Source organism: Carlito syrichta, unplaced genomic scaffold (assembly GCF_000164805.1).
Source record: "Carlito syrichta isolate Samal-C Ts95f unplaced genomic scaffold, Tarsius_syrichta-2.0.1 Scaffold306510, whole genome shotgun sequence".
Taxonomy (NCBI): Eukaryota; Metazoa; Chordata; class Mammalia; order Primates; family Tarsiidae; genus Carlito; species Carlito syrichta.
In genome coordinates this window covers 295,703-302,733 of record NW_007250606.1, presented here as the reverse complement: position 1 = coordinate 302,733, position 7,031 = coordinate 295,703, and the positions used below count along the sequence as shown (strand labels likewise).

The 7,031-nt window shown below is 38.0% G+C and overlaps 1 protein-coding gene across 1 annotated transcript in view; it reads right to left on the bottom strand.

Annotated features, from left to right (window-relative positions):
- NEDD4 (neural precursor cell expressed, developmentally down-regulated 4, E3 ubiquitin protein ligase) overlaps positions 1-3,835 on the bottom strand; it is a 139,138-nt gene extending 135,303 nt beyond the window's left edge. Inside the window, exon 1 of the mRNA XM_008063062.1 lies at positions 3,766-3,835. The gene's annotated coding sequence lies outside the window, so the exon portion shown is untranslated. The remainder of the gene's footprint in view (positions 1-3,765) is intronic.
- Positions 3,836-7,031: the final 3,196 nt, after the last annotated feature.

Here is a 7,031-nt window from a genome sequence, read left to right as displayed (position 1 = left end):
CACTCACCTCGGCTTCCCAAAGTGCTGGGATTACAGGCTGAGCCACTGAGCCCGGCCTATCTTTATATTTCAAGTGTATCTCTTATAGACAGTATGTAGTTGAGTCTTAATTTTTATTTTTTTTCTAACAACCTCTGCTTCATATTTAACTTGGTCCATTAATATTTAATGTAGGCCGAGCACGGTGGCTCATGCCTATAATCCTAGCACTTTGGGAGGCTAAGGTAAGAGGATTGCCTGAACCCACAGGTTTGAGACCAGCCTGGGCAACTTGGTGAGACCTCATCTCTACAATAAATCAAAAAATTAGCTGGGCATGGTGGCATGTGCCTGTAGTTCCAGCTACTTGGAAGACTGAAGGAGAAGTGTCGCCTGAGCCCAGTAGGTCAAGGCTGCGGTGGCTGTCAGCATGCTACTGCACTCCAGCCAGGATGACAGAATGAGACTCCAACTCAAAAATGTGTGTGTGTGTGTGTGTGTGTATTTAATGTAATTACAGGCTGGGCTTGGTGGTTCAGCCTGTAATCCCAACACTTTGGGAGGCGAAGTCAAGTGGATTGCCTGAGCCCACGGGTTCGAGACCAGCCCGGGCAACTTAGCGAGATCTCATCTCTACAATAATAGCTGGGCAAGGTAGCATGTACCTGTAGTTCTGGCTACTTGGAAGGCTGAGGCAGAGGGATCACTGGAGCCCAGCAGGTAGACACTGGGGTGGCTGTGAGTGTGTCACTGTACATACATATATGTTTAATGTAATTATTGATATGATTAGATTTAGGTCTACCAATTTATTATTTGTTTTACATTGTCCCCCTGCTCTTTTTCTTCTTTCTGACCATATGCTATTCCTTTTCCAAATTTTTATTTTTTCAAGAATTTCATTTTAAAATTTCTATTGGTTTTTTATCTATAATTCTTTGCGTGATGATTTATCTAGATAACATAATATGCACCCTTAGTTTTTTATTCCACTTACACTTAATATTGTACCATTCTACCAAACAGGTTCATAACCCACACCCATTCCTGTCCTTTGTTCTATAGTTGGTATATGCATTCCATTAACACATCAATCCCCAAAAACAATGCTGTAAGTTATAATTTTGACAGGCATGTTTTATTTTCAAAAGATATGAGGAAAAAATTAAAAATTCTTTTGTAGGGTCTCAGAAATTCACCATTTTTGATGCTCTTTATTCCTTTCTGAGGATCTGAGTTTCTATCTGGTATCAATTTTCTTCAGCTACACGAACTTCCTTTTTCAATTCCATACAGTGCAGGTCTACTAACAATGAATTCTCATAGATTTCTTTTTTCTGAAATGCTGTTATTTTGTCATCATACTTGAAGGATATTTTCATTGAATATAGAATTCTGGATTGACAGTTGTTATTCTGTTGTTCCATTTTCTCCTGGCCTCCATAGTTTCTAGTAAGAAGTCAAGTTTTAGCCAGGCTTAGTGGCTCAGCCTGTAATCCCATGCCTTTGGGAGGCTGAGGTGAGTGGATTGCCTGAGCCCACGGGTTCGAGACCTGCCTGGGCAACTTGGCAAGACCTCATCGCTACAAAAAATCAAAAATCAGCCAGGCGTGGTAGCGCACACCTATAGTTCCAGCTACTTGGAAGGCTGAGGCAGAGGTATCGCCGGAGCCCAGCAGGTCAAGGCTGCGGTGGCCGGGAGCGGCCACTGCACTCCACTCTGGGAACAGAGTGAGACTCCAACTCAAAAATAAAGAAGTTAAGTTTTAATTGAACTATAGTTCCCCTGCATGTAATGTGTCATCATTTTTCTCTTTCTTTTGCCAAAATTTTTTTCTTTATATGTGGCTTTATACAGTTTCACTATTATGTACCTCAGTGTGTTCTTAGTGTTCATCCTGCTTGGTGTTTTTTGATACTATAAATGTATGTCTTTAATTAAGCAGGAAAAAAACACGGCCATTATTTCTTCAAACGATGTTTTTCCTCATTCTTTATCCTTCCTCTTTTTCTGGGATTCTAATTATATGTATGTTAGACTGTTGGATATTATCCAACAAATCCCCACGTCGCTGTTCATTTTCTCCCCAAGTCTTTCTCTCTCTCACCTTCAAATTAGGTAATAATGTCTACTAGTCTATCTTTAAGTTCAATTCATCTTTCCTCTTCTTCTCCATTCTGTTGTTAATCCATCTAAGAATTTTAATTTCAAATATTGTATTTTTCAGTTCTAGAATTTTAATTTTTTTATCATTTCTATTTCATTCATGAGCTTTCCTATATTTTGATCTGTTGTGAGCATATTTTCCTTTCTCTACTGATAATGTGTTCATTTTTTTGGTTCTTTATAGATCTGGTCATTTTACATCATATCCTGACATTATAATTGTTAATTTGGAGACTCTGCTATTTTCCTCTGATGAGTTTGTATTTATCATTGCTATGATTTGGATGTCTGTCCCCCTCAAACTTCATGTTGAAATAGATCACCAATATGACAATGTTGGAGGGTGGGACTTAGTGAGAGATATTTGGGTCATGGTGGTGAGATTAATGCCACCCTCGGGGTGAATGAGTTCTCACTCTATTCGTTTCTTTGAAAGCTGGTTGTTAAAAAGAGGCTAGGTTGGGTGTGGTAGCTCAGCCTGTAATCCCAGCATTTTGGGAGGCCTGGGTGAGAGGATTACCTGAGTTCAGGGGTTCGAGACCAGCCTGGACAACTTGAACTATCTCTACAATAAAATCACAAAAACTAGCCAGGCATGGTGGCGTGCGTTGGTAGTTCCAGCTACTTCGAAGGTTGAGGTGGAAGGGATCGCCTAAGCCCAGCAAGTCAAAGCTGCAGTGGCCATGAGTGTGCCACTGCATTCCAGCTTGGGTGACAAAGAATGAGACTCAAACTCAAAAAAAAAAAAAAAGAGGCTGGCACCCATCCACTTTGCTTCCTCTCTCACTATGTGATTTCTTTGCACATGTTTGGTCCCTTTCCCCTTTCCAATATGAGCTGAAGCAGCCTGAAACCCTCAGATGCATACATCCAATTCTGAACTTTTTAGCCACTAGAATCAATCTCTTTTCTTTATAAACTACCCAGTCTCAGGTATTCTGTTATACAAACACAAAACAGACTAAGACAATCATGCAATTAATTGTCTTGTTTTGACAAAAACCAGAAACTCTCTTTCTTGGGCAGTAACTCTGATCTCTGGTCAAACCTTTTGTCTTCAGATGAGTTGCTGAGCTCTCCAGCTCTTTCCCTTCAGAATCCTCACCACTGCCGTGTTTTCTTCAGATTCAGTCTGCCAGTTTCCCAGGCCATGAAGACAAAAATTTTCCTAGGTTCTGATTCCATGTGCCCTCAGACTAATTCATCATATTGGAAACTCACTCAGTAAAATTCCCAAACATGAACGCCCCACCTGGATCTACCTTCTCTGTTCATACTCTACTGCCTTCAAGTTGGTGCTTTTTTATTATGTCTATACTTTGTGGTTGCTATTTGCTAATGTAATAGTCTATTATTTCCTAATGTAATTATTGATTTCCAGAAGCAATACTCAATAATGTATCCCATAGCTACTGCTATCATTTGTACCTTCGCCTAATTTCACAAATTTCAATAATTCAGATACCAAGAGATTTGGTAAACCATCAAATGGAAATATTATTCTACTTTGCACAACAATTTACTAATAATAGTATTTGATTTTTTTAATTCAGCCAAAGTTTAGAAAAAAATTAACATATGCAAAGTTTTTAAATTGCAACCCAATATGATACACTTACCTAGCTCCCAAGATATCCTTCTTGGCAAGGCCTATTCCAGCTATCACTTTCACCCTCACAATTCGTGAGTTTTCCTAAAATACAAAAATCCGTATTTGATTTTCATGTACTTGTAACTTAGTTAAGTTACACAAACTTAAAAGACACAAGCCTAAGTTAAGACATAGATATTTAAAATATACACTGGCAGCAGACAGCAGGCATTCTTGCTGCTGCCCTGCCTGTTTTGTCCTTCATAACATATCTTTCCTTTAATAAATCTACCTTTCTATCTAGTTTATAACTATCTTCTTAGTGAAAACTTTTACCCCTGTAACTCTAGTTATACCTTACCCAACCTGCCACGTACAGCATTGTGTCCTCTTAAGGCATCTATACTTTTCCATGGGCATGACTTTTTCTTTCTAATTTATTTTTATCTTTCTAATTCCTAAATTATGCTTTAGAGTGGCTCTGAAATTTTCTTCTGTAAAATAAAATAAAATAAAAATCAAATAAAGCAATTAGGATATTTGAATGAGCCAGGCATGGTGGCTCACATCTGTAATCCCAGCACTTTTGGAGACAGAGGTGAGAGGACTGCCCAAGCCCAGGGGTTTAAGACCAGCCTGGGAAACTTGGCAAGACCACCTCTCTATAATAACTTTTTTTTTAAAAATAGCTGGGAGTGGTGGCATATGCCTCAGCTACTTGGAAGGTTGAGGTGGAAGGACTGCTTGAGACCAGCAAGTCAAGGCTGTGGTGGTTGTGACCATGTTACTGCACTCCAACCTGGGTGACAGAGTGAGACTTCGACTCAAAAAAACCCCACAAAATTATTTGGAAGAATCTTTTTCAAGAATTAATTTGATTTAAAGCTATACAGGAGAAAATAAAAACTAAGCTATTTCTAGATGACCTGATTATCTACAAAAATAAGCAAAAAACTAGAGTCAAATTATTATATTTAATAAGAATTTATCATCATTGTTTCCAAGAAAACCTAAAGCCAAAGTATTGGAACTAATATAAATTTATCACTGTTGCTAATCAAGGGTTCATAATCATTTGTAATAACTAACTAGAAAAAGCAGTTATTTTAAAAATCCCATTCAACAGATTACAGATATTATAATGTATTGATATTATAATTATCAAATATTAAACATATTGGGTATCAAAACTGTATCGAGGTTTTATTTAAGAATATCTTCGATTTAAGGGCTGGGCACGGTGTCTCACACCTATAACCCTAGCACTTTGGGAGGCCGAGGTAAGAGGACTGCCTGAGCTCACAGGTTCAAGCCCAGCCTGGCAACTTGGCGAGACCTCATCTCTACAATAAAAAGTCAAAAAAAAAAATTAGCCGGGCATGGTGGCACATGCCTGTAGTTTCAGCTACTTGGATGGCTAAGGCAGAAGGATCCCCTGAGCCCAGCAGGTGGAGGCTCCGGTGGCCATGAGCAGTGTCCCACCACACTCCAGCCTGGGCTACTGAGTGAGACTGACAAAAAAAAAAAAAGAATATCTTAGATTTAAAAGGCATGTACTGAAGTATTTAGGGACAAAGTATGAAGTCTGCAACTTTCAAATAGCTTAGCAAATTAAAAGTTGAACATGAATATATATATACGTGTAAATAAAGAGGGAAAAGCAAAATATTAAAATTTGTAGATCTAGTTTATGGGCATACAGGTGTTCATTATACCTATCACTCTTTTAATTCTCCTATAGATTTGAAATTGTTCAAAATAAAAAGATGAATAAGCAAATTATAAACAATGCATATTTTTTAAAATTCACAGGTAACAAAATTGTTAGACAGAAATAAAATAAATAAAAAATATAAAAACCTTTATGAATAAAATTACAAAATATTGAAGAACATAAGGACCTAAATAAATGGAAATGTTTACTGTTTATGGATGAAAATATTTAATGTTATTAAGTTGTCTGTTTTCTCCAAAGTAATCTATGAATTCAATACAATTCAAACCTCCCCCTCAAAGTTTTTCATGGATCTTTACAAATGATTCTAAAGTTAATAGAGAAGAGTAAAAATGAATAAAGAAGCAAACAATAATAATCAATCACAATCTTACTATATATAAACAAATCCTAGATAAAGTCTAAAAGCGAAAATAAGAAAATTTTTAAAAATTCATAAGAAATGTTAGAATAGTTCTATGACTTTTGGGTAGGAACAATATTTCTTTTGTCTTTTTATTATTTTTATTTTAAAAAATAGAGATAAGGGCTCTGTTACCCAGGCTGATCTTATACTCCTGGGCTCAAGTGATCCTCCTACCTCAGCCTCCCAAAGTGCTGAGATTATAGGCATGAGATTATCCGCATCTGACCAGAGAAATTTTTTAAAAAGATAAACCCTGGCCAGGCATGGTGGCTCACACCTGTAATCCCAGCACTTTGGGAGGCATCTTTACAACAAATAAAAAAAATTAGCCAAGCACGGTGGCACATGCCTGTAGTTCCAGTTACTTTGAAGGCTGAGTGGAAGGCTCGCCTGAGTACAGCAGGTCGAGGCTGTGGTAATACCCTGTTGGTGAAAGTGTAAAATTCATCATTCTGAAGAGATATATGGCATACCTTCTAAAGTTCTAAATCAATTATCCAGGATCTCTACTTTCAGATGTATCCCTAGATAAACTTTCACCTATGTACTCAAAGACATAAGTACAACAGTATTTACAGGAACATTTTAAAGATCAACAAATATGAAATATTGTTGTACAACAGATAGAAAATTGATTCTATTCTAAAGTTATTCCATTGGCAAGAAGTAGCCTATATTTCTTTCTGAGGAGAGATCTGAGTGGGAGAAAACATACATATTACAGATTAATTATTTTAACCTTCCTTTTAAGAAGAAACTACCCTTGTTACAACTATTCTTGTTCCTGAGGTCTCACCAAATAACTATGTTACAGGCTGGGCAGCATGACTTTTGCCTGTAATCCTAGCACTTTGGGAGGCAGAAGTGAGAGGACTGCCTGAGTCCAGGGGTTCGAAACTAGCCTGGGCAACTTGGCAAGACCTTGTCTCTACAATAAATCAAAACATTAGAGACTTCCGGTAAGATGGCGATGGGACAGGTCAGACTGTGAGAGTCTCTGCAAAAGCCAGCGTCTATAAAGACTCTCTGTGGGAGAGGCATGTGCCAGTGGGTGACAGAAAGTCCATCTGAGGGGAGTCTCAGGTTCCTGCACCCGGGGCTCTCCTCTGGAGGTAACTGCAACTCCCCACTGCCCTGAGATTGGAGCTGCTGG